Here is a 5,831-nt window from a genome sequence, read left to right as displayed (position 1 = left end):
AACTGAACACAGTGACTTAAGAAGACAACTTACCAAGTAGATATGAAAATCAAACTTATCTTTTTTCATAGTTCAAGTTTCAAAGCCTTGTCTCTAAGAAATGGCATTGATATGAGGAAAAATCAGCCAGTAACACTCCAAATGAACGCACTGAATCATAAACGACGTGAATTATCTATTTACCCTGTGAACCTTTGATATCGTATTCAGTTTCATTTTTTGGTGAAGACTCATAAAGCAATATTCAGTGATTACAGAATAGCCTGCAATAGGATTATAACGGGTATTTGCGGCTCTTTTGATGTGCTAGGAATTGAGGAAGCAGACTATCTTCTGCAGAAACGAATGGTCATACAGTAAAAATAATCTTTCCTCTATTCTCAAATAAAAGCATGCATTCTAAACGTGCATGCTTATTGCGCATGAAAGTGCTTATTATGCAAAAGGGCTAATTTCACAATGAATTGTTTCACAAAAAAGCGATGTAAAACAAATGTTAGAGCTGTTTAAGGATGGCTTATATGCCCCTTACTCCAAAATTATAAATCATCATAGTTTAGTTAATTTGTGTTGTTTTTAATCATTTTGCTGTACTGACATTACCAAATCATATGGGGGCTGAAATAAATTATTTCACCACTTCTAAATTTATCTGTGGCCAACTAAGGACAGAGATAACTTAGGTCATAACCAGTTCTATAAAAATAAGTCAAAACAGCTAGCTATTGGCTAATATTATCATAGCTTGAAATTAATGTCTTCTGTAATGTCAAATGACCTATACACTCTGATAAGCTTCCCTAACACTAAACCTAAACACTTACCCTGACCTAATCCAGCATAACCATAACCATAACTCTAACTCGAACCCTGACTGTTGTGTACTTGTTTTACTCAGTATATCAAGAAGGAAACAGGAGGCTAGAGCTAGAACTAGAACATGTGTTGTCTTGAGGCACTATTAGAACACTGCTCAGCGTGATGCACAACATTAACACGCAGCAGGACCGTATCCCAGGAGGGACAAACATAATGTGTCGGTACACAACACTAACCCTCACCCTGACATAACCCTTAACTCTAACCTACCCCTCACCCTTACCCTGTTGATCCGTGTGAGGTTTATGACCTACAATGCAGCTAGTCTGAAGGAGGAGCTCTAAATCTTGTGGTTTTATGGTCAGTAAACACTCATTTTAATCAAGCAGCAACATTTGACCCCAAGAAAATAAACTTTTCTACAGTTAAATTTAGCGGACGCTTCTGTCCAAAGCAACATACAACACAAGAAAGAATTAAGACTGGAGGGAAACCTTAGAGCGATGAAGTGCTTCAAGTTATTTGGCCACAGGTGCAGCCATCCAAGCTGCTGCAGAAGTGCTGAACACTGCATTTTGTTGAGTGTCCACTTGAAGCTGGCTCTGGAAGAACCAGAAACCATGAAGACAAATTGAAAAATAACAATGTTTAAAGCCTGTTACAAAAAAAAATAAATTAAAAAAAGACTGAAGCTTAAAGCTATGGTCTACGATCTGAAACCCAGTTTGACTGATGAGACACATTTGAAAAACGCAGCCTCACTCACCCCTCCCCTCCGTGTTCCAAGATCCCGCCCCCAAGCTCGCATCGCCCTTCTTCGCCTCCTAACAACATGCCCCCTCCAACAGAGCAAGAAGCCGGCCAGCAGAAAATGTAACAAACAAGACAGTCATCCTCCTTGTAATACACAGTGGTAGCTTTTTCAATTGGACCGGCACGATCGAAACCATGAATTAGCCAGCGAAGCAGGTTTGGCGTTGCCACTGCCAGCTGATCAGAGTTGCTAAAAATGCGTGGCTAACTTATGCTAAATTCTATTGACAGAGGCGACCCATTCCGACCAGCAGCGTTCAGTCATTAGCCAGTATAGGCACAGACTAACCAGAGTTATTCAGCTGACATCTCCCACTGTGGTAAACAAAGTCATTACCTGTTCAACAGAAACCCAGCTGTCTCGGCGCCAGTCTTCAGTCCCAAATCCCTCTGCAGCTTTTTCCACCAGTCGTACGTTTCTCCAACATTCAGTCTCTGTTGGCACCTGTATCACTCATAATTCTTCCTTGCTTCAGCTTTTTCCTTGAAACTTTTTTGTTTTCTTTCCTTCCCTGTGGAGGGTAACAGTAACAGCTTCCTGGTTTTGGTCTTCTCTGGCTCCATGACGCTTCGGTAGCTGAGCAGCTAGCTGCTGTGAGAGGGGTAGTGGGGAAGGACGAGGTGGGACCATGGGCATGACTGTGTGAAGTGAGGGAGACGGGATTGGATGGACTCACCAACCAATCTGAACCGTGCATGCCATGCGCGGTTCAGATTGGTCAACTAGTATGCAGCTTTGCAGCGATAAACTGAATGGATTTTTTTCATTCTTTTTGGTCTTTATTTTGTGTAGATTGGACCATAGGACCATAACAGCCCTATAAACAGTGTTATTAATATGTACAAAGCTTCCAAATTGTACACCATAGCTTTAAATGTGCTATCTTCTCCATCCATGTCAGTGTGTGCGAAACAGGGGGCAGCATCCTGCACTAAAAAATAAAGCCTATGTGTAAATGCTAAAAGTTGCAGTTTGTTGGAGCACAGAAGGCGTAGTGGTTTTGGTTGAGCTCCATGAGGTTCGCCCTTGTACAGGTGGCCATGGGTTAAAATCCAACCTGTGTCCCCCCCACCAAAAAAAAAAAAAAAAAAGACTTGCAATTGTTGACACCGGCTACAGAAAAACTGTGAACCACATACACACCAGGCCAAAGAAACAGACTTTTAAGGCATGGGATGGGTGGTGTTATAACTCAGCAGTTTAAAAGATATTGAGATCGACGCTCAGTTCACATGACTGACAGGTCTGGCACCTTATAGCAGTTAGTAAAAAGGCTCAAAGCCCACCTCTTGAGTCAGCATTTTCAGTATAGACTCCCCTTCGCTTACGATTCATTACTCTATACTGGGAACAGATGGGTGACGTCGCAGAGACGATGTCCATATATTATTCAGTCTATGATACCATGGCAGCCATATTTTTATTCAGTTATCACTTAAGCACCAAGTTCCATTGAAAGGAACTGTTTGTGTGAATCTGATTCACGCTGCAGGACAGCTTTATATTTATTTGAACTGTTCTCATTAACTGTACTAGCATAAAAAGTAACTTTAATCACAGGAACTGTTTGATTGGTAATTGAAGTTAATGGAAAGACAGCTTGGTTACAACAACTAATGTAATCATTTAAGCAATTCCTATCTGGCTTACATCACTGAAGCTGTTAGCTGAAACACAATGCCATCTCTTCCCACTCCCTCTATTTTGCTATCTGAGTAAGAGACCTGTTGTTGATGAAGATTCTGTCTTGTAGTGAGCACTGCTGTTGAATGTAACCTGACATGCTTAGAGTCCCTATGGTCAGACTCATTTCTTGTGTGTTTCCCATGAACATTTTTTGTGTGAGTTCATTTAGTCAGAATTTGCACAGGTCCTGTTCTGGTGAAGTGTCACACTGAGACAGATTTTTGGACATGGCGAGCCTTTGATTACACACAGCTTGCTTCTGTCAGGTTGGATTTATACAGGAGTTTGTTGGTGTGGACAGACATCTGGGATTTGTGGGTTTGTACAACTCAACACTGTTCTTTCTCATTTCCCAAGACACATAATCAGAGAGGCGTAAGCTTTACTCCCATGAGCATTTGTAAGTGCTTTGATCTTTTATACAGTAAGTAGGTCTGATGACTTTTCTTTAGCTCAGAAGAGATTTAAAACACAAACCAATGTAGTCATTTTATGAAATAAATAACTTTTACTCTTCCCAAATATTTGGCCGGCTTTTGGGTATTTTCTAATTTAAAAAAAAGGTTGTCAAGCCTCTGGTGCTGTTAATTTCTTTGATGTACTCTATGGGGTTGGATCAAATAGCTGTACCCAGGGACTAACAGGGTTCTCCATAACTCAGCTTAAGTTCCACATAGAAGCTCCTTTGGGTGCAGCATCTCCCCTTGTCTTCATTCTTCTTTTTATCCGGATCATTCAGTCATTACCATATATCATTATACCAAAGAACCCTCCCTTTTAGGGTCAGTAACCGCATTAGTTAATCCAATCAATGCGACACACATGCTCCCAGACAGGCAGTGCAGAAATGAATCGATGGTGGCAGGAATAAAGGAGATTAGATTGAAATAAATGTGCCATATTAGTTACGTTCTCTCCCCTTTAACTGTTCTGCAATAAATCAAAGACATTATAGTCAATAGCCAATTAAGGTTAGCTACAATATCCGCAACTACTCCCTACTGGCTCTATTCCTAGTGAAGTAGACTTGGGAGAATTTGGAGCAGGTTGAAAAAAATCCCCTTTGTGCTGCAGAATAGACTCTCTTTGGCTGACAGGTCAGAAGTGACAACATATTGTTGATGCTGGAAAAAGGTCTTAAATTAATTCTTCTCCCATAAAAGGACCTTGAATGGTGATTGATTGTAGCACACATTGCACAGCATCTGATGCAATGTGAGGAGAGGGAAGTAAAACAGAAGACTCATGTTACATCACATTCACTGATCTATTCACTTTTGGATGGTTGCCTTGTGACAGGAAAACTTGCTGTGAGGATATATCTAGAATAGAAAAGAACTTTATTGTCATTATTACAAGTACAACAAGCACAGCAGCAATCAAGAAAACAAAAGTAATTAAGTGTATAGAAAGTGAAAAAAGGTCCATAAGAAAATAGATGACGACAGCCCATCCACCACTCTCCAGCCCAGCCAGCCTCCACCTCCACAGGGTCCAGGACTCAGCTTCTCCAGCAGTCTGTTCAGTCTCTGTCTCCTGGATCCTGTCTGCTCACAGCAGGCGAAGCTCCTCCAATGTGGCGCCGGTGTCCAATGTCAGCTCCGTCAGCCACGTTCATGAACAGCACGATGCCACTCTGCCCTCCAGCACCCCCTCTGCCGCTGGGCCAGCACGGCTAGCTCGTCCACCCCACCGGAGATAGATCCCACGTTCCCAACAACGATGGATGGAAGGACTGGTCCATGTCGTCACCTCCCAGCTCATACCTGAGAACCAGCACGTCGTCCTCACCTCCTCCTCCTCACCTTGAGGGAAATCATCAAGCCTTCCACCAGTTAGCATTGACATGTTACAGGCTGCTAACAGCTAATTTCACATGCAGCCAGGCTGCTTATAAACTTAATTCAACAATGCAGCCATGGTTACATCTGGGATCTCAAGACAAACAGAGGAGAAAAAGTAGTAAAAAATATCGCTGAAGCCACAAAAAGTTTGGTGTCCATGACCAACAATGAGCCATGCAAAGAAATGATCCACTCCAAATACAAAGATGACGAAAAAGATTGTTTTTTGTTTTGTTTTGTTTTTTTAGCAATGCCTCATTTCCACTGAGGAATGTGTATAAGTGGACAAGTTAAACAAAGTCTAGCTTAGCTAGCCTTTTTAACAAGCTAATCGAGTGTTTCCTTCAAACCTGTTCATGTTTGTTGTCAGGTGGGTTTGCATGTTAAAAATCAAAACTTTTTTTAGTTTTAACACATTGTGAATGTGAGTGATATGTTAATTAGCTTGAATGTTACAGTCACATAATTTTTGTGGGTTTGATATGAAATAGATGTATCAGTAATCAGACAAGGTTAGCCTCTCGTGCATGGCTGTCGGGTTTCAATCAGTCCATAAAGAAACCTGGACGTTAGAAGTAGTATCCCTATAAGTACAGACCTACAGGTCCCAGTCACATACTTCATTGGAAATGAGCCATGAGAGTTCATTTCCCAAACCAGTCTGCTGC

Source organism: Halichoeres trimaculatus, unplaced genomic scaffold, assembly GCF_033239565.1.
Source record: "Halichoeres trimaculatus isolate MK-OKI-2021-1 unplaced genomic scaffold, fHalTri1.1 fHalTri1_scaffold_6, whole genome shotgun sequence".
NCBI classification, from domain to species: Eukaryota; Metazoa; Chordata; class Actinopteri; order Labriformes; family Labridae; genus Halichoeres; species Halichoeres trimaculatus.
This window is presented reverse-complemented; position numbering follows the sequence as displayed.